This window comes from Protopterus annectens, chromosome 6.part1 (assembly GCF_019279795.1).
Source record: "Protopterus annectens isolate FY-2018-M chromosome 6.part1, PAN1.0, whole genome shotgun sequence".
NCBI lineage: Eukaryota > Metazoa > Chordata > Ceratodontiformes > Protopteridae > Protopterus > Protopterus annectens.
Genome location: NC_056738.1, coordinates 237,512,113 through 237,535,991, shown reverse-complemented (window position 1 = coordinate 237,535,991; position 23,879 = coordinate 237,512,113).

The following is a 23,879-nucleotide window of genomic DNA, read 5'->3' as shown; positions in this document are numbered from 1 at the left end:
CAGACAAAATCAGCCCTGAAAAACAGGTATCTCAACTGCTGCATGCACAAGGTAAGTCACTTTCCTTTACAACAAATGTACGTGGTACTAGACTATGGTAGCATATGTATGGATTTGCTGCATTTATGCAAAGGAATAGAGTGGGGAACTGGGCTACTTGCAGACAAACAGCTGGGTGGGACAACAGGTACTCTGTCTAATAGTGACTGCCCCATAATATGCAGTAGGCTACAAGGAAACAAAACCCACAGCAGTATGTAAGGGAATTGCCAAACAGTTGAGACATATGACAGGTGCATGACTCTTAATGCTACAGTCCCCTACCCCCAACACATCAGTGCTCACATACAACTGCAGTAACAGAGTATGTTTGCAAGGCTATATCAGCAGACCACAAAATCCCAGGTCTGTCCCAAACAACCTAGCTATATGTCTTGTTTTCCACAATAAGTATGGGTCAAAGTATATATGTATGTCTGCTGTTGATAGTGTGAGGAATTAAAACTCACTTTCTGGTGGCTGTTGTGGCACAGTGGGCTATGTACATTAGTATGGTTGATGATGTTCATGGTTCGAAACTGGTTACACCTACAACTTTGCATGTGAGTTACTCCTATGGTATGAGTCCCACACACTGTCAGTATGTCACAATCTGTTACTGCAAGAAAGCTGGACAAAGTCAGAGACAATGGAGGGACAGAGGGCCAAACTTACAGACATTATACATGCTCTGAATAACCAAGAAGGTGGCTAGTATAACAGCAGGTTGCAACAAGTCAGAGTAGCAGCAGGATGTAAAGGCCATCTCTTAACTATGTCAGTATGGACAACAATTCAGTGGGCTCCATGTAGTAATATATTACCAGAAAAACACAACCGTATGAGGAGCAGAGCAGACATACAGGGCAGAATGTTGAACATTCTGCAAAACATGTACAGTCAGAAGTGTGAAGTCTGTCACCCTGTGTGTGATATGTTACATCATGTACCCTAGTCAAAGCATGCCTACAACCACTATGAGCAGGAAATCTGAACAAACCCATGAACAGTAGTGGAACAAAGGCACAAATTTAAGGAGAAGCTTTAACTAGTGGCCAGAGAAATGTAGAAAATTCAGAGAATAACAGGTTGTGCATTAGCATGTGTTCCCTCATGTGTATGGAGTCAGTAACTCAAATGTCTTTCATCATTTCCAAACATTAGTCTATGACACCCATACAGATGGGAACTGAAAGTTTGATTGCCGAATCCTACACTAAAGCACTGTATGAGCACATCCACTCGTGCATGAATCATGCCATCCCAAATAGAGCCAAAATGCTCTCCTCCAAAATAAGGAAGCCAATATGGTGGTCCCCTGTCATAAACAAACTATACAACAGAAGGAAGAAACTTTTGCAGAAAAGAGGAAAATCCCAGGATGCAAAAAATTCCCTTATCAGCCTCAGTAAGAAACTGAGATCCCTCATAAAATCCTCCAGAGCTAGTTATGAAAATAAAATTGCCAAAGATTGCAAAGAAAACCACAAGGCATTCTATAGCTATGCCAATAATCTAAACGGCAATGCTCAGATCTGCTCTGAGCTACAACAGAATGGTATTAAATATACTGATCCCAAGGACATTGCCAATATCCTGGCAGATCGATTCAGTGCCAACTTCACCCCCTCTCACCCCTTAAAGGGCCCATCTCAATACTGAAAAATTGCCAAATCCCAGTAATCATGGCCACATAGATAAAAAAACACACTCTCCAAAGCTAGGAATACAGCATCCATGAGACCAGATGACATCCTGGGCTGTGTACTACATGAACTACAAAATTAACTGGCACCTCACCTAAGTGTCATGTTTAATCATAGCCTCACCTCAGGCTTCGTGGCCACTGAGTGGTGCACAGCTACAGTTATTCCACTCCACAAGGGGGGATCTACCTTGGATCCTGGGAACTACCGTCCTATCAGTGTGACAAGCCTGATCTGCAAGGCCATGGAACGTATTATCATGGAACTTATACAAAGACATTGGCAACCTTCAAACACTGGACCTCACCCAGTTTGGGTTCATGAAGGGCCGATCATGTCTCCTGAACCTGATTGACTTCTTTGAATCAGTCTCCAAAGCCGTGGACAAGGGCAAGGCAGTCCACACAGCCTATCTGGACCTTGCCAAGACGTTCAACATCATCCTCCACTCTGGAATCATAAATAAACTTACTAAGCTGGGCATAAATCCCTACATCACTTGATGGGTTGCCAATTGGCCTACTGACAGAACCCACACTGTAAAAGTATCCGACTCCAAATCCAGCTCCAAACAAGTGACAAGTGGAGTATTTCAGGGTTCAGTCCTGGGACCACTCTTGTTAGGCATCTACTTCTCTGAAGTACAGGCCAACACTAAGGGACTTTGGATAACAAAGTTTGCAGATGACTGCAAATGGAGAGCCATTATTGAATCCCCAAATGATGTGGATATTCTACAAAAGGGCCTTACAGAAACAGATGCTTGGTGCCAGAGTCATGGGCTCAAGCTCAATGCCAAGAAGTGTATAGTTATCCTCTTTGGGAAAAAACATGTACCCATGAATTACCACATAGGTGGCAGTACACTAAACACTGAAAGTGTGACAAGAGACTTAGGAACACAGGTGGACAGTGGTCTCACCTTCGATAACCACATTGCCACAACAGTCGGGAAATCCTTCTATGTGGCACACCTCATTACTAAGGGCTTTCCATCCAGAAAAAAAGAGGTCATTGTCCCACTGTACTCATCCCTCATTAGACCCATCATAGACTACAATGCTCCATTTGGTATGCACCTCAGAAGACATCTACGACAACTGGAAAGGCCGCAGAAACACCTCACTAAAAGAATCACAGGCCTAAAGCAGATGCCCTATGCTGACCAACTAAAAAAAATCCAGCTATACTCTGTCACATACCGTCTACTCAGAGGCGATCTCTGCTTAACATACAAGGCCATGTCAAACCCAGAGCTGTTGGACATGCTACATTTAAAAAAATCCCAATCCATCAGAGCCACATGCTCCAGGAACCTAAACCTTGTCATCACAATGAACAAAACATGCTGGAGGGATAGGTTCCTGACCCAGAGACTCCGCATACTTTGGAATAAACTGCCCATACATGTCAAGCAGAGCGCCTCATTGACCCTCTTCAAAAGGAACCTTGACTGGATGCCAGATAGGAAATTTACCCTGGGGATCACATCAGTCACCCTGCTAGACAGGGGTCCAGGGAAGTAAATATTGTAGGAAGAAATAGCCAGGGAATTATTATGGCTAGGCATGTATAGGCCCTAGGGCTGACAGCCTAGTATCAACTTATGAACCTATGAACCTAATGATTTGCCACTGATGTACCAGAAAATCACAATGCTATGTAAAACGTGTCATACATATGATGCAAAACTATGTAAATTCTATTAGAATCTGTTCAATCACTAGGTATGTGTCATATATCACATTCAGCACACAGCCAGAGAATCCCTTGGACAAAATATCAGGGAGGTGCTGGACTGTTGAATTAGGTGCAGCAGCCAGTTGCCTGCAGCACACAAAATCCCGGACTGGAGTACAGGTAGTCTGGCCTGGAGTCACCTTGTAAGTACTGCAATCACACTGGGCATGCTCTTACACTTAGCTAATTTGAGCCGATGTCTGATGCCTCATCTGCCTAAAGAACCAATATGTGAAAATATGTCTGTGCCTACAGACAGCTATGCATATGAATCTGTCTCTCCCTATACTCCTCACACATGATCACCCTTTCTATCATTATGTGGCACATATATATATATATATATATATATATATATATATATATATATATATATATATATATATATACAGATCCCCTACACATCACTGAATCACCCTTTATCTGAAACCAACATGAAGGAGCCAAGAGCACTGACAGCAGCAAAACACCAACCTCTTGGAACACGGACTGAAAATGATGGTAAGTAAGCCGTTGGCCAACCAGGAAGAACAGTAAACCAGAACAAAAGACAAAACACTTCCCTAACTAATTATTCCAACTCCACGATCACACTGCAGTGGAGGTAAGGGGCAAAGGTCAACATGCTGGCCGAGCAGTTACTTACTGTTAGTTCTGAGTCAGTGTTCCAAGCAGTCAGTGTTTTGTTGCTGTCAGTGTTCTCGGCTTGTTCATGTGGGTTTCAGGTAAGTGGCGATTCGGTGATGTGTAGGAAATCCATGTATACATATATCACTAGAAGTACATAAAAGTGCAGAGTGATGTAGACCCTCCACGTATATCTATATAATACTGTTACACAATGCACACACAGCTACACCTAGGTTGACATTCCTGTCTTATATATCTATCTCTATATCTATCTATATATATCTACACACACACACACACACACACACACACACACACACACACACATATATATATATATATATATATATATATATATATATATATATATATATATACACATGTGTGTATGTCAGTGGGAATGCATGGATGTCCATAACTATATGCAGAATGCTGGGGTCATCTGCACCTACACACATAACAGTTGTCTGATGGCAAAAGACCAAGGTGCATAATGACATAATCCACTCAACCACAGAACCCTGTGCCTGTGGAATATCATCCTGTAGACAGGCAATAGTAAGCAAGTTTTGTAATGTGCAATGGCTTTGATGCAGTACTTGGACAGGCCATATTGTCACTGGCCAATTGTCCACCTAGCAAACTGCAACTGGCCAGAAATGACAATACTGATAACTGTACACACATAGCAGGGGTACTAACAGGTGTGCCACTGGTAGGACACTAGATACAATAACAGCATAAAGCAGGTTCACTCTGCAGGCCACACAGGCTGTGTAAGACAAGACCAGTTTGCATAGCCCACAACTACTGTGGCAGTAGCCACATGTACACCACATGTAATCAGTGGCACATGCAATTCATACTGCGAGCTGTAGTATGCAATAGTAGGTAGGTAGGGGGTTGCATCTCACAGCAGCCACCGTACATGTGTGTGTGTGTGTGTGTGTGTGTGTGTGTGTGTGTGTGTGTGTGTGTGTGTGTGTGTGTGTGTGTGTGTGTGTGTGTGTAGATATTTCCCTTACAGCACTACAGACATGCCCATCCGGCCTATCTCTGTGAAATGGCCAATCATTTTATGGTCCTGTGACTAGCGTCATCCCCAACAATAGCCTCCCTGTCAACACCTGCTGATGTCATCCACCTTAACAACACTGGCTGACAATGTCAGAGCAGATAAGCTCCGTGGCACATGTGGTAACTACTTAGTGCTATAGTGTATACTAATAGATAGGTAGGGGTTCTAATATCACTAAGAGCAGCTCTGTGTGTGTGAATGCACAAATATATTCCCATGTAGCAGTACACATAAGGCTATATTGGTGTGCAATTGTCATGTATTTTACTGCCCTGTCACTAGTTGCTGGCCCTAAATAGTCCACATCTACCGAGGCATACATGGTATCCACCACCCCATACATATGTATGTACAGTACACCTAGGTGACATGTATCAAGGGTAGCAGGCCTTGTCACAGGGTATGCATGCAGGATTACTCTGGCTGCCCCCATTATCCCAGACACACTGTTCTACACATATGCACCTAGGTAACCATACACATATATAGCCGTACCTTGCTAATGTCATATTTCTTCTGTGCTGCCATACTGTCCTGTGCTGTTGTATTGCTATCAAGACTCCATAGCTTAGCCACTCAAACTCCTGGAACAGAAACATACACAGTTCTGTGAAACACCTGTCATTCTGCAGCACTACAACCAATCTAACATCATGCAACAAAGGTACACAAACTTTGATGTGTAGTCATGACACATGCCAGCATACAGCACCTATCATGGCATAGCACTACTATATTAAAAAACATGTGTAATGTAATATAGTCACCCTGTGCATCAGACACATATTTGCATGTCCCTGCATTGATGATATAGACGGCAGGGATATGGCACAGGTATCATCACATGCACAGAGTATGGTGTGAGAGGTGCCAGAGGCCTAAGCTATGCCAAACAGTTAAGAGCATGTGTGTGGGTCAGGAAGGGATGTTTATCTGGGCCATGGAGAGGTGCCATGTTTGTTTGTTGGTGACCTGCATGTGACAATGATGTCTGGGTGTGTGCATGTACACAGTCAAGCCAATTGCTAGCCCTACAGAAGTGTATGTTGGAAAGCTGTGGACTATACACATGGGAACTGGCTCTGCCAGGAGTGGCACTGGCACCACCATACCCAGGGTCAGATGCGGTGCTAGTTGCTGATGGTGACTGGTGTCTGATGGGCCCATGTTCCACACAGAACCATCTAGGACCACATGTCCATGGCCTGCCTTGTTGTGGTGTGGACATCACACTCCCTATTATAGTTCTGGAGGTACTGCTACTGTGTGTGTGCATGGCCAAGTGGACTCTCAGCAGATGGTGCTGCTGACCTACATCCATGTGTCCAATGCCTTACTCCCACCAGATGTCCCAGCACAGACAATGTGCAATCAAGCACTAACAATGTTTCACCCCACCGTCTATCCACTACATCAGTGAAATGATCCATGGCATCACCAATGTGGTGGAGGGAGTCACTGATGTCAGACTTTGCTGCATCCATGATCCTGAGCATCTATCTGGTGTTGCATTCGGAACATGCATGTGTCTCCATGATGGACTGAAACATGCCTTTAGTGATCCGTGATGTGACACCTGTAACAGGTGGTGGCTAGGCAGCAGTCCTCCTTTGAGCACCCCTGTTCATCTGTGTGTGTGGGATCTCACCAGCTCTCTGGCTATGGCTAGTGTATATACTCAAATAAAATCACAGAAACAACCACCAGTTCAAACAGGTTCCTAAGTTCTAAATAAATCCAAAAGCAAATAGTAGTAAAAACACAAAAGAACTCAGATATGGCCCAAGTTTCCAGTGTCAATTGAAGTTTTAATATTAAAACATATACAACAACAAACAAATATATGCATATTCATAAAATACAATTCTATAAATACAGCTTCAAAATATAACAGTTAAATATATAAAAATATATATACGCAGCATATATTTGTTTCTAGATGTATACAAGAAGTTTTTTATGCATGCATGTTTTATACTTTTTTCATAAGTGCTTTTTAGATTTAGATGCATACATTTATTTGTATCTATTTCTTTTAGTTAGCCAGTGAGTTTGAGTTAGATCATGCGACACTAATTAGTATCATTTGACCAATATGCATCATGTGATTGCTTTGTACTAGAAGCAGGTTTTCCTGTGAAAGTGCTTGTGTTTTAATATTAAAACTTCAATTGACACTGGAAACCTGGGCCATATCTGAGTTATTTTGTGTTTTTACTTCTAGTGTCTATACTCACTGATGCCATAGTTGCCACACTCTCCTGTTTGATGTCACCACACTCTGTCTGTCTGATATCTGTGGCCACAGGGGACTGGAAATGTGTGGGCATGCTGACTGTGTGCGGGGACACTGGGGGAGGAAGTGGTATGTCTACCCCTGGGACAGATTCAGCCCTCCAAAAACCCCACTTGTGCCTCACTATGGCCACCATCATCATCAGATTCCAATGAGACACTGACATCGGGTTGTGAGGGGGACACACTCCAACCCCCACGTTCACCTATGAGGAGGAAGACAAAATAAGTACATTACTACCTGCACTATTATGCATGGTAGTCCACACACATACACCTACAGGTAAGGAGTCACAACTGCATTACACATACTGCATCTTATTTCTGATCCCATGCACAACACACAAGCAGGCTACAACATGCACAGACAAGACCAGCCCTTTATAACATGCACTGCAGCTATGTCAGGTTAATGCTGACAGTGCTATACACCTTTGTGATAAGCAATATGTCAGTGTATGTGATAGACCTACACTTAAAACACAGTGTACCCATCTTGACTGTACTATGCCAGTCCTAGTATCACTGCTTCAGGTATGTACCATCGCCATATTGTGTGTGAACAGGCATCTGAGATTGATTGCCTCCTGCATAGCAGACTGCATAGACCTTCTCAAAAATAAGTGCAAATGTGCTACTGCTCATGCAAATAGACAGTTGTGATTACCCATTCAATGCACATCAGTTAACCCCTTCAAAATTGAATATATATGTATTGTACTCTGCTAAGCATAACAGTTGCAATAGCGATAACGTAGTGGTTAGAGACCCGGAGTCGCATGCAGTTGTGCCAAGTGCAAAATGTCAGCCATTAACTTTCTCAGGGTATATATGATCCAGACAACAAAAGTAGCACACTTACCAGATACAGAACCTTGGAGTCTGGCCACACCTGATGTACCTATGGAAATGTGAGGGAGAGGTATTGTCACCACTATCAAATGTGGCATTGTTACAGGGTAATATGTGCGTATATCAAAATGTAGAGTAGCTAATGTGATACTGCCTACATTCCTGACATTTTGAGTATCTGTGCACAACTGTGCATTAAAAACCAAACCACCCCCCCCCCCCAGTGCAGACAGACGAGACACCTGTGTACTGGTATGCAGAGGCTGCCACAATGACTGATACAGTATTACACTGATGAACATAGGAAGCTTACCTGCATGCTCCCCTGCTGCGGATGCTGTGGCACCCACCTCCACAATATATTGGGTGACGGATGCTTGGGAGCTGGTGGTTGTTCCCAGTTTTGCCAAGAATTCCTCTGTGGCCAAGAGTGGTTGTTCTGCTGCAGCCTCTCCACCAGTGGCAGGATGGTCTCTGGACACAGTGGCATCCCTTTGTCATGCAGCATTGACCATATCTGTAGCCCGGTGTTAGACCTGCTCATAGGTTCTGTCCTGTATCCCTATATAGTTGACTGCTGTGATGAGGTCAGCCCACAGTGCTGCATGTTGGTCACGATTGTAATGAGTCCTGGACAACAGAATGTTGTGATGCAGTCAGAGACCATCCAGGATGACATTATTTTCAGCCTCTGAAAATAGCAGGTGTCTTCTTTGATACATTCTTTCTGAAAGACAACAAGAGGGGAAAACATCACAGGACCAGATACATTGATATTCACTATGTACAGACCCTGTACAGCCAAATTGCCCTGCACTATCCACTGCCACCTCACACGCCATACCCCACAGTCTATCAACACACTAGGTATATTGCTATCACCAAGATAGCAGCAATACCAGTTATGTTCCCGTGTGTCATGACAGAGTGTGCTGTGTGTCTCCACACCCATCAATGCCATCTACTGTGGTGTCTCCCCTGTGGGCAAAGACCCACTACTATCTCATACAGCCACTGTTAGACACATAGGTGTGTGTTATTACAAGTATATCATCACTGTGCCACAATGCAGACAGCAATGCAAACCTGCTGTTGTCTGTCCTCCCTGTAGGTGTCATACTTCTCCAGTACACAGATGTTTTCTGAATGTCTACATGTGCCTGCTATATGTGGTACATCTTTGGCATAAACCTGCGGACATCTGGCAAGTGGTTGACCAATAATTGATGGTCGTTCTCAGAATATGGAGAATCTGGCTGCCACATGCCAGAACCCTTAGAAAACAGTTCTGCTACAGTAATATCTGTTACTCTATTCATACTCTTACTTTATATGACCAATATGTACAGTCTGTTGCTGAGGTTTGGCCTGTGACTCCCAGTAATACTGGCTATGACCTGACTTCCTGCTGTAGGGGGTTGCCAGGTATGTTAGCCATAGCTCTCAAGCAATGACATACGAATGTCGACTAAACTGTGACCTAGACAGAGTACATCAGGGACAGTCATGGACATCTTTACAATGTCTGATCTATTCCTGTGTGACATTCACAGACTGAGAAGTGTTGAATGACAGTACATCATGTGATATAACAGCTGTGCTCACCCTTACTTGCTGTCAGTATGTCTAACACAAAATCCAGTAGAATTCATACAAGAGCCAACCATTGTAGGAGGGAGACAGAGGGCCACAGCTGTGATGTGGCACAGTTGAGAGTTTTCCTGCAGCTGTTGGACAGCAGAGTATCAACTACATGTCATTCCCAGTGATGTACTACAGGCCTACTGTTGTAATCCCTATTCCCCATAATTGCATCCTCCCATTATATGGGGACTTGTATTACATACCTGGTAGAGTAAAGTCATCCTTTTGTGAAGAAATCCTGAAGAACAATATTTGGTAAATCGCAGTCTGTCTTGGTATACCAAGTTACAGACCTGTTTCCCACAGGCAGTTGCTTGCCTTTTGTAGGTAATGCTCATTAACAGATAATTGCCTGTGCACCAATCGATGAATCAGACTTGCTAATTGCATCCATAACAGTGTGTTGCACTTTCATTAGCCAATGACATGGCACAACAGTGCAATATTTAAGACCTTCAAGTAGGCCTTAGCCCTTTTCATAGTCTGTGAGATGGACATAAATGAGGTATGGAGTCTACAGCATTCAACAGGGTATGTACTAATACTGTCCACTGTCGAGATTTATGAGGTATGTCCACAGTTTTCCATGCTATGTTTGGCCATTGTCAAATGATGTTATGATTATCTGGCAGTTCAGTGTTAAACATTGTGGGTTGAGATCGGTAAGGGGGAAGATACATACAGGTGACAGATGTTATACTCATCAGAATATGCATGCTGCTGCAGTAGCTGCTGGTCTATCACCTCTGTATATTTGTAGGGGCAGGCTGTGACATGTCCCTGTTGCTTGACCTTTGCCCCCACCTGTTTATGTATGGGTGTTGTGTGGATCCCTTGCTCTAGGGGGTTGTGAGGTATTGTAAGTCTGTAGCAGGTAGTGTAACATACTGCTGCATATGTTGCAGCCTGCAGCTGATGCTTTTTGCCTAGGATTCATTGTAGAGAGTATGAACATGTTAGAGGAAAGCAAACTGTATGTGTCACTGAGGGAGCAGTGTCAGCTCTGTCATCACAGCAGACCCAGGGTGAGGGTACCCATAATAGTCCAGTTGAGGCATGTGCTTAAGTTACATCTGTTATGTTACAGTGCCAATCAGAGAGTAGTAGGCAACATATAGGTAGGCTATATGAATATGAGTAGTGTGTCCCTACCTGCAGGCTTTTGAGTTGCTAATATGTGTAGCAGTTAATTCAGTAGCAGTAACCTACTTTGGTTAAACCTGCATGCCTCAGTCATCATTTGCTGTATTCACAAGAATATAATTGAAGTGCAACACACTGGAGTCAAACCCAGGACTGTGGGTGGCAAAATGTACTGCATGCATGGCATTTGACACAGCTGTAGCAGATGTATTTGCAAGATATATGTCCATGCATACAGTCTGTGACACAGGAATTGCAGTGGCATGTGTTTTCTGATGGGTATAAGGTGTGACACTCAAATGTCTGTCATGATTTTCAAATTTCAATCTTTAATGACTTGCCAGTACTTTAGCAGACAGATCTGTTTTTGTGAAACTGTGCCAAAACTAGGAGGCACAACTGTGGACATTCTGCAGCAGTCTGTACAGTTGATAGCTATGGGTGGCAAAATGTACTCCATGCATGGCATTTGACACAGCTGTAGCAGATGTATTTGCAAGATATATGTCCATGCATACAGTCTGTGACACAGGAATTGCAGTGGCATGTGTTTTCTGATGGGTATAAGGTGTGACACTCAAATATCTGTCATGATTTTCAAATTTCAATATTTAATGACTTGCCAGTACTTTAGCAGACAGATCTGTTTTTGTGAAACTGTGCCAAAACTAGGAGGCACAACTGTGGACATTCTGCAGCAGTCTGTACAGTTGATAGCTATGCCTGCTATCCCAGGACCCACGTACATCCATTAATATTTATTTGGCTGTATACTGGTGTAGTGTCTGCATCACAGTCCCAAGTACACTGCCAATTTTTCCATTATATGTACTTGCAGTGTGTCAGTGGCAATCAGGATATGTTGGTGGAAACACCTATTGCAATTTAGAGCTGAGTGACCTAGTAGGCTAAAGCACTGTGTTGTGGTTGACAGGGGCCCAGGTTCAAGACATGGTGGGGGTGATTATTTTTCAGATGTGCCTAACACTGTCAGAAAGACATAAGATTTTAAGCAGTTTTAAACAGGTTTGCACTGTGCATCACTTAGTTCCACTTAAACCCATGCTAAAAAAAAAAAATAAATGAAAAGAAAAAAGGGGTGATAGGAAAGTCCTGAAATGGGGGAAAATGGGGAAACATACTGAAAGGCAGGTAGGGATGTGCTGGACAGGTGTAGGAGAGGACCATAGCTCTCCATTTCTTCTACAGTAACAGCTGTGCATGTTTTACAAGAATTTTGAATTTGCAGCCTCACACCCCAGACAGAGGGCTGAGGGCAACATAAATGTGTTGATTAATTAATGAAATAATTAGTTATGTCAAGTGACTACATGTGCAAAATGGAGAGCTATGTATGGGGCAATTTTTTTTGTGGGGCAGGTGCCCTTTTTTTAAGGAGATAGTGGAATGTTGGAGAAGGAATATAGGTATGTGTGGGGAGGTAAGTTGGGTAGGAGAGGTTGCATCTGCAGACAGACAAGATAGCATACAGGGGCAGTGTGTGACACATGAGGGGGTAAACACCTTGGACAGGGAGGGTGTTGTGAAATCAGAGGTCCACATGCCCCCAGATGGCAGCAGTGCAACTGAGCTCCCCACCCATGGGCAGTCAACACTGCTCCTTCACTGTCTCAAAGGTGGCTGTGCTGGAGGCTGGTCGCAGGGACTGCCAAGCCTCTCCAGATAGGTGAGTCTACCCTCAATCCGGCACAGGCATTGGTCATACCCATGATGAGCTATCCTGTGCACCATCACCAGTAGCTGATCCTAGGTGACAACCTCCCACTCCCAGGGGGATGGACCCCACCCCATGAGGTGGTTCCACCCATAGGTGGTGCAGGGCTAGTGGAGGGGGGCACCACCAGCTTGGGTCCCAGACGTGCTGGGACCCGGTGCCACAGTTAGCTGAAGTAGGGTAGGCGGATCACCAGGAACTGGCTACCAAGTCAAACTGTGGTGTTTAACCATTTAGTTAGTTATAACAGCATGCCAGAACATAAAAAGATAACCCAGTAACATAACATTGCATAGTATATTTAACACAACAATAAGTAAGATAACAGTCAGTATAGTAACAGCATGCCAGTAACAGTTATGGCATGAGGCCAACAACATAGGTAATTCAACCAGATAAGTTAGTATGCAATCATTGTAATACATGACAATAATAAAAAACAATGCCCACCATAATGTTTAGGGAACAACACATGTTAATAGTAAACCATAACTAATGTACAATTATAATAAATTATGATGAAAATAAGGGGTGGGGAGAGAGAAATACAGTCCATTAATACCAGTATAAGCTATATAGTTTGCAACAGTACTGTAATATACTCTACAGGTCTGCCCTTCTTTATGTATAATAGTGGCCTATAGCTATTGTAGCATGCACATACCTCTCAACCTATCCACATGGGACAGTATGGGCCAAGCAGTAACACCTTCAGGTACACAACTACAGAGGACTATTACATGTCAGGTGGACCTATATACCTGCCACGGTGTACTGTGGACTGCTGTAGTGTGGCTGTGCTATTGACATCATCATGCTGATGATAGATCTGTAACAGATTAGGCAACAGTGATTACATTCTATGACAGTGTGACACTTAGAGACATGTATCATGTACAGTACAGGGAGTATACAATTATCATGCCATCATTGGCGAGCATGGGGATAGATCATCAACAAATGTTCACAGACACACCAAGCATACAGCCATATCAAGATTGCACATTTTATTTAATGTATTAACATTTATTAGTATTGTACTTGTTGCCTTTATTTTATGATGTCTTATCACATTCTTGTTATGCTAACACTGTTATATCTGAACCCAAAAAATATTAACCCATAATAAGGGCTACTGCACCCATTTACCTGTAGTTCCTTTGGGAAGAACATCTGTTAAGAATACATAACTGATTCAGTAATATTGACTAGTACCTGTCAGTAGATTCAAACCCTGGTCTGTGTGTGACAAAATGTACTTTATACACAGCATTTAACAAACTGAGCTACTGAGCCACTGCTGACTCTTGCTTGACTAATATTTGCCTAGAGCTCACCTGGAAACAATATATGACCTGGTATTAGTAGTACAGTTTTATACAAGACTGCAGTGACACTTGAACAGACATGCATGAGATCCATGCATGGCAGAGATACTAGGTAAACTGTACATTAATGCATAGAATTATGGTGTACAGAGTAATCCCTTAGTGGGTGGAAATATCTGTGACATGTATAAACTATATCAGAGCATTGGGTTGGCTACCTTACCCATATACAGTTGCAGATAGTATATCTGTAGTCTACAGCTATTACAGTTTCATACTTGCCTGCAGCACATTACCTCAGAGCAGGAATGCATATAGCTGAAATGCAATGGTTAACACATGATAATCCTGGTATACAAACAATCTATCTTGGGTGTTCCTGGTATTGCTTCCGAAGTTAATGCACAGCAAATCTACAGTTAAGCATAACACTCTTCCTTAGCTAACTTTGAGCCACTTAGTGGTATTGTCTGAGTTTGTATTTTAGAACAGATGTCATACTTTATTTCATGATCAACAGCCCTACTTACAAACATATTGCATAACACAACTTTATTGGGGGTGCTGTCATGCAGTTATTGGCATATTTTCAAGTCTTTATTGCACAACAGTGTATATAATGCAGGTGTTGCAAAACAGCTGTAATTCCACAATTATTGCAGAAGAAACTTTATTTCATTAACATTATCAGGTTTCATACTTTAATCTTTATTGCACTATTCTTCACAGTAGTGAGTTATTGCAGTACATGCCTATGTCCACATTCATTGCAATACACAAATCTGTACTGTATGTACCTACTGGCAGTGAATGAATTACTTTATCTAGTGTATTTGACTATAGATTGCAAATTAATCTGTACTCACCACATTCACAGCACAACGGGTCTCTAGATGGTGAGCTCTCTCCTCTGCAGCTGTAGGGAGAGAAGCACGCGATTATGCATACCTGTCTATTACACATTCAGATTATGTATTGGTAAAACAATGCTAACAGTACTTACAAACAGGTGGGCATTCTCATCCCAAGCATTCTGGACCCAGGTGTCCAGAAGTCCCCTCTTCCACCATTTCAGATCATCATAATGGTAATGGACCTGCTAACCTCTGTGGGGGATACCTGTTGCACTGGTGAGATCATGTTCCAGCCAGTCCCAGGCCTCTGATTTGCACTCTGATCACTGGAAATGGCCCTGCAGCAGCCAGTGTTCATGGTCTTTCATGATAATTCCAACCATGACCCTGGACTCCAGAATGCCCCACTGCTGTGCCCAGAAGTGTGCACCCTCTCCTGCACCTTCCCTAATTCCTGCACAGTTCAATCTCCAGCAGAATATTCCGTATTCCTACCTAGTGCACTTAATTTAACCTATTTTCCCACCCTTACGCACAGTTTGGGCCAATTTTAAAACCGTGGCGTGTCGCTTAGTACCATGCAAACCAGCTTAGCTGAGCTGACCATTGCTTAAACTGGAACTGTATTCAAACCGCGCACCTACTGCACATAAGACTGTAACTCTAATCACTTGGCTACTTGGTTATGGTTAGTGCTGCTATAATTTACATATACCTCTCAGCCATGTTTAAGCATGGGTAAGCACCACACCATGCTGTGCCACACAAACCTGCTCAGCTATGTTTAAACTTGATCTTTGCATTTATAATTAAGTGTATCCAGTTTCTATTTTTAGATGTCTGGCACATATTTATTGCTGTATGGTGCACTGTGCAAAAATTAAAAATAAAATTAAAAAAAATATTTAAATACATATCCATATATTGCTTTACTGCACTTTGCCAGTGCAGGAGGTGTGTTACTCATCTCCAAACACAGTAAGACACTCCCTTCACTGATTCAGTAACCATGTTACATGGCTGTTCCTCAGTAACACACCTACATTTATATGCATGGCTCGCTACCAAGGGGGAACAGCATACATGGCCACAGTACCTTCCATGTAGGCTGTACACTATGCCTACATGGATTTTATTAAATCTGGAGAACAGTCATATTAGCTAAATATAGTTTTTTTTCTGTATCTATCTGAGTCTTTCCATCTGTGTTGTTTTTTACATTTCCTGTGATTGAAATATTTAATATTGGAGAGTACTTGCATTTATTTAGTGGCACTGTGCCTTCACATTCCTGAAAGTCTTGCTGCTTGGTCAAACATTACCATTTGTATAAATATTAATTTTAATAAGTATAACAGAGTACCATTGTAAAAGCCTTAAAATAGCTGTCTTTGGGTGTTCTTATGGCAGTAAATCAACCTTATAGTCTGTGGTGTTAGAGTGGGTAAGCTGTGCCAGCCTTTCCCAGGTGTGTGTGTGTGTGTGTGTGTGTGTGTGTGTGTGTGTGTGTGTGTGTGTGTGTGCTTGTGTGTGAAAATCCAAATCTCAAAAGAGAGAGTGTGTGTGTGACAGCTACTTTGAACAGGGACACTGAGAGCACTAATTTTACAGAGAGGGTGATGGAGGACTGAGGTGTGCATTCCCTGTGTGCTCTTAGAGAAATTTTACTTGGTGCAGAAAGCTGCATCTAAAAATACTGTGTTTGTCTATTTTTTTTTCATCATGAACCTTCCCCACCAGTGTCAGTGGTGATGACTTTGGCTCCTTGATCACTGGCCCAGAGAAGGGGAGTCCCACCTGTCTCTTCCAAATCTGCTTTACAAAGTTGCCTTCTGCTTTTCTACACATGACATCAAACTTACACAACCTGTTCTCCCAGACTTTCTTTTTCAGTTGGGACTTCTTTAACTTCCACTCTGACATCTTCATTTCTTCATCTCTCCCCCAGTGCTCAACCTGCTATCCATCTCAAACACTTTATTTCTAACATCTCAAACTTCCACAGCTGCTCTGCGTTTACTGTCCATGTTTCTGTGCCATGTTGCCATTATTCAAATGTTTCATACATCTTACTTTTCATCTTCTTTGGCATTCTTCTGTCATATACTAACCTGTTACATTGTACCAGTTAGCTGTAGCATCTCTACATCTAGCTTTGGCCTCTTCCTTCATTTTTCCCTTCTCCTCAACCACACTTCTCAGATACTTGAAGACATTAACCTGAACAAGTATTTTGCCGCCATCTATCTCAATTTTCTTCTTCAGATGCCCCCATGTGTTACCAAGTCTACTGCCTTTTCTTTATTCAGTTTCATCCTGTGTAACTTTGGTCTTACAATTCAACCCCTCATTATTGATGGCAGTTTCTGTTTAGAGTCAGCTTGTGCCACATTCTCTGTATGTAACAACTTAGTTGATCTGTCCCCACAGTCTCTTTGCTAATGGAGTCAATCAGCAGAATGAAGGGGAGTGAGCTCAGAGCTGGACTCTACACATAGACCCACTCCTGCTGGGAACCTCCTCTGTGTATCATTCATATTCATACTATTGAGTTTCTGTACATAGCTAGCACTATTTCTACCAATGTGTCTGGGACTTAAAACTATCACAGATCTGCCCAGATCAGTTTTTTTGAGACCTTGCTATATGCTTTCTCCGAGTCCTGTAATGTCCAGTAGGACACTTTCCTCATCTCCATCTTCTTTTCCACTGTCTTTCTCACTGAAAACATTGCATCAGTCTCATTGCATCCTGGTCTGTATTTGAGCTGCTCAACTCACATCTTACTTTCAACTACTTTGCTATTCTGTTGTCATCCTCTACAGCACTTTCATGCAGTGTGACATGAATATGAGACCTCTGTACTGCCTGTAGTTGTGAATATCCCCTTTGTTTTTGTATACTGGCACCTGAATGTTTATTCTCCAGTCATCCTATACACCTCCTCCTGTGATGAGTACTCTCCTTAGCATTTTCCCTTAAAGCACCAAAATACTAATCATATCTATGACTTTATCTGAGCATGCCACTTTCCACTGACTTAATTTTTTTAGTTCATTCCATATTCTGGGTGATTTTATTTATTTGGTCAGTCAGTCAGTCAGTCAGTCAGTCAGTTAGTTAGTTAGTTAGTTAGTAAGTTAATTTTGCTGTTTGATAACTGGGAATTGATCTACTGACCCATTTCAGTCATGACCTGGGTAAAATTTATACTTAGCTACAAGAGCTGAGAAGACCTAAAATATCAATATCATGTAAGTTAAAATTTATAGCTAATTGTAAAACTGTTACATATCTTAAACAATATTTCCAATATGAGCACATAAAAGAATTTTATTCACATTTACAATATGTACATTTTTGCAATTATAATATAGGAGTATAGAGTCTAAAACTTAGAATTAACTAATGTCAAAACAGATGCATTCATCTTCATTCAGCAGACGTTGCTTGAGATTTATTCTGCATGACTTGACTGATTCTTGGTTTTTAATATTTGGGGGTAGTTTAGTCTATGCTTTATGTGCTATCTCAGACAAAGATTTTTCTCCAATAGTGAGCATAAGCCTAGGTCAGACAAACGTGAGGTTATCTCTCTGGTTGTTCCTCGATGAGTAGACCTGGTCTTTTATTGGAAGTGTTTTTTTAAGGATGGGGCAGTAACCTAGCATTATAACTTTATATATGAGGGTATCAGTTAGAAAAGTAACTCTGTAGCTAATAGTGAGACAGTTAACCTTTTTAAAAGGAAGCAATGATGGCTGTATCTACTTGCAGAGTGAACATGAATATTTTATGGTCCTCCTTTCCCTTTTATTCTAGGTTGTGCATATACCAGTACAGCTTCCATGGCATTAATGTCCCTGGACCAATGAGCAGATAGTTACTAGTATCACTGATGTCTTTTAATTATCTTTCTGTCATTGCCTTCTAACATTCTTCATGCTATCTGCAGAGTCACTTTCCAGAAGCTGGTAGAGGTTCTATACCACCTTGTTCTTTGCTATTGCAACTGATTTCTTTACCTTTCTCAAGTCATCCAGTATTTCTTCTTAGCCTGGTCCATCTTTTCTATCTCCCACTTTTTCCTTCATGCTTTATTTTGTTTGATAGCTTTCTGGACTTCTGCAATCCACCACCAACTTTCCTTGTATACCTTCCCTTCATACCTGGCTCAGCCACATATCTGATCTGTCATCATCACACATACTATTTCAGATAGTGACATTCTTCTTCAGTTCCACCTATTTCCTCTTCTCCCTGAGGTACTACACTAGTGAGTATTTACTTGAGCTACACTTTCACTGCAGTCGGTTTCTAGGTCTTCAACCCAGTGTCTGTTGACTTTACAGCCTTTTCTGTCCTCTGCTTGCAGGTGGTTGTAGCACAAGTGCTTTATGTTGTGGGCTGACCATTTCACTAGTGATAACTTTGTAATCTCTGATTTGATCCCATTGCTCTTTGCTTACTAGGATTAAGCCTAGTTGAGTTGCATACTGACTGCTCGTGTGTGCGATTTTGTGACTAGCATTCCTGGAAGATCATGTATTGGTTACCCTTAAGAATTTTGCCAGACAAAGACTACTATTTCAAAGCAGCACAGATAGCTTAAACAGAAATACACCCATTTAGAAGTCCATTGCATATGGCCAAAAACCCAGAAAAACTTGGAGAGGTTTAAAAAGGTGAGACTATCTTAATGAGATGTGGAGCACAAAAGAATACTGCTTCCCTTTTTAGTTCTTGGTTACTAGATAAAAGCTTCTCGTCAAGCTTACATTTCAGTCCCTTAGCCTTTGACTGTAACTTCTACTTCTTTATTAATTTGCTTAAGCATAAAAGTAGTCACAAAGTCTGAATGAAGCAATATAATTGAAAAATATTGAAATAAATAATGCAAACTATTGCAGGATCTGATGAATTTTCTAGACAAATGTAAAGACAAGGATGTAAAAAAATACAGAATAAGTTTTAACTGTTAAATACTAGCAAACCATAAAGTTCCCATATAGGTAAATGACATGTCAATCTAATAATTAAATGTGGAGATGTACAGCAGGATGCTGAAACAGTAAATTACAACATCATTTTATGAATAATATCAAGCAAAGTACACACAAATTCTGATAAGTTCGGATGCACCCAGGCTGATGGTCCTTATTTGTTTTCAGCATTTTCTTACAAGAAATTGACTTGTTGTTTACAAGTAAAATTACATCAGTTTTTTTTTTTTATATAAAAGGCAGGATTATATGTTTGCATATTTTGATCAATTATTGGACTTGAGAGGTAGGATTTAAGAACATTCCACACAGGATGTCTTCAGAAGATTGAAGGTTTGAAAGAAAAAAAATACTTGACATGGATGATTGAGGAAGGCATAAAATTTTACTTCCAGAGGTGTAGCTAGTTATTCTGGTACCCAGTGTCATCTTCTGATCTGGACCTTCCCCCAGTGTAAGTTGAGGAGCAAAGAAAAAAAGAAAAAGAAGGTTCTTGGCCTCTGCTTCTAGGCTTTAAGAGCCTTTTTGTCATACATCAGGTGAATAATTAATACTCTTCTTCTTCTTTATTTTTATTTATTTTTATCTATTTATTTGTCTTTGCTGGCCTGGAAACGTTTGATGGGTAAAACCCATTTTCAGTGGAAGACCAGGGAGAAAAGCACCACATTTAAGTTCCACGTGATATACATTTATAATTGCAGGGTAAAACATCTATAAATGGGCTTATTTACAAAATGTTTAAATATTTTTAAATATTTCTTACATGAACATATTTTAACACAAAAAAAAGAGAGAAATTAACAAAAAATAGCTAATTATTAAATAGACAAATATACAATAACAATTAAAGTATTTATATTATGATGGCTGCAGGGAAAAGATCAAACTGGAGAGTGTTTTTGAGTTCAGAAATAATTTACAGACAAGTACAATGTAGCATAAAAATGATGAGAGATACGAAAGGAGAAGATACGTTAATGAGTAGAAAGATAAATGGACACATGAAAAATTGTAGTTAGTGGTGGGGTGTGAGAGAAGGAGGAAAAATAAGAGTTTAGGAAATAAGTACAGTATGAGGAGGACTATTAAGGTACAAAAAGACTGGGAAACAAAGTGGTTGTAAGAGTTAGAGAAAAGTAATCAAAAAAAAGCTAGCCAGGTAAGAAGGAAGAACTGAGCCATCTTTGGCATAGGTGTTGTTTCAGCAAAGTTTTGAAACTATCTAAGTTTTCTGTCTGTTTTAACTGCATGACGATTTCATTCCAGAGTTTTGACACATAATGAGAGTAGATAGAATCTCCATCAGTGTTGACTGCATTATTGATACATAGTAAACAGTTATTCCTAGAGTGAGGGTTTCTAGTGAGAGAAAAAAATGAGTACTGTGACTTCTATTGCTGGACATTCTAGTCATTGGAGACTCGACCGTGAGACACACTGATGTTCCTCTCACCAAGCTGAGTAAGGAGAAAGTCTCAGTCAGTTAATTATCAGGTGCTAGGCTCCACCACATTACACACACACACACACACACACACACACACACACACACACACACACACACACACACACACACACACACACATTGGACCACAATTACCAGTATGACTCAGTCATAATCCATGTGGGAGTAAATGACCTGAGACATACCTCCCTAGACTATATGAAGAGAGACATCATGGACCTCTCAGAATATGTCTCTCAGGCTGGTTTGAGCTTGGCATTGAGCAGCATTTTACCTTCTCCAAGGATGATGCCAAAATATGAACAAAAGATGATTGAGTTTAATAATTGGCTTAGTTTCTGGTGTCATTCTAAGGAGATGGTCAGCAGACCACACTGCTTTGCCAGGGATGGTCTGTACCTCTTCCCCCTAGGCTTGCAAATATTAGCTAAAACATTGTCTTCTCCCATAGTGCCTTTTTAGGCAATGCCAGACTGAAAGTACTTCCTGCAGTATATAGCAAATAAAAACCAAAAAAAATCTAAAGGTATTACTGGTCAATGCTAGGAGTCTAAACAAAAAACTCCGCTCCCTAGAAGCTCTCTTTACCCTAGAGAATGCTGACATATGTTTGGCCACTGAGACATGGTTTAAAGCCATGGAGAGCACACTAATTGTGCAAGGTTATAATGCTTTCCACACATTTAGGTCAGCTACTTCACAGGCACAGACTAAAGGTGGAAGTATCTGTATTTGCATCAAAAATAGATATACTTCAAGGCTGGCAAACAGGACAATGCATTTGAGCTGCTCCATGTTCAAATTGCTATAGGCAAAATCCAATACCACTTCCTTGCAAGCTATAGGTCCCCCTCTATAACCCGGGAAACCCATACCATGTATTTAAGCTTTTTAGAAACACTAACCATCCAACCGAATACCATATTCATGGGTGACTTTAATTACCCCACTATTAAGTGCGAATCATATACAACACCAAACATACATGCACAGAAATTCCTAGATTTTGTAAACACAAATTCCTTGGACAAGACAGTTAATACACCAACCAGAGGTGCAACCATACTGTATCTGGACCTCACTAATATGGGAGAGTTCTGTACACATCCTACTATAATGCCTTCCCTGGTAAGGTCAGACCACAAAATGGTCTCCTTTGCAGTAAAAATAAGACATGGACCCCCTGAAAAACCTGGAATATTCAGGAACTATTTTAAGTATAACATTCTGCTATTAAGTGAGAACCTGGCAAAATTTCAAGTCCCCATAAACCTTGACAGCACTGCTGCCTATGCAGAATTCTTCACAGAAACCCTGTACAAGCATGTTAGTAGCTGCATAGAGGCAGCTGTACCCACCAGGAAGAAGTACAGAACTAACTCAAAAAAGAGGCCTGTCTGGTGGAATCACAAAATCAATAGGATATATAACAGAAGGAAGACAATCATGGCAAAAATAAGGAGGTGCAGCACCCAGCAGGATAAAAACACTCTCATCAAACTAAACAAACAACTCAGAGGACAAATAAAATCTACCAATGCCAAATTTAAGGTAAGTTTGGCCTGCCAAGACAAGGACAACCACATAGCATTATTTAGCTTTGTCCACACCCTCAAAGGCAATACACAATTGTGTGCAGAGCTCATTGTAAATGGAGCCACCTATACTGAGCCAGAAGATATAGCAAACCTCCTGGCTGATAAATTCAACTCCAACTTTACCCATCTCTCCCTCTCAACCTTTACTCAGGAAATATCATCAAATATAACTCCCCCTACTATTACTAGTTAACAGATCCTTAATGCTCTCTCTAAGACCAATAACACTACATCAATAGGCCCAGACCATATCCCAGTATGCCTTCTAAATAGCATGAAACATGATCTATCGGCTTTTGGAATTACTGTTTAACTGTAGCCTCCAAGCAGCCTTCATGCCTCATGAATGGAGAAAGGCAACAGCCATCCCTCTGCACAAAGGTGGGCCATCTACAGACCCTGGAAATTACAGACCCATAAGTCTCACCAGTCCTATATGTAAAGCCATGGAAAGAATTATCATGGAGATGATCAATAGAGGTATAGCAAACCTCCAGACACTGGGCCCAACTCACTTTGGTTTCATCAAGGGCAGATCATGCATACTCAACCTGGTGGACTTCTTTGAGAAGGTCGCCAAAGCAATGGATGAGGGCAAAATCATTCACACCACTTACTTTGACCTGGCCAAGCTATTTGACACAATGCCCTACTTGGGCATTGTTGACAAACTCAAGAGATTAGGTACAAACCCGTATGTCACCCAGTAGATAGCCAACTGGCTCGCAGATAGGACCCAGGAAGTTAGAATTGGGGCACCCACCTC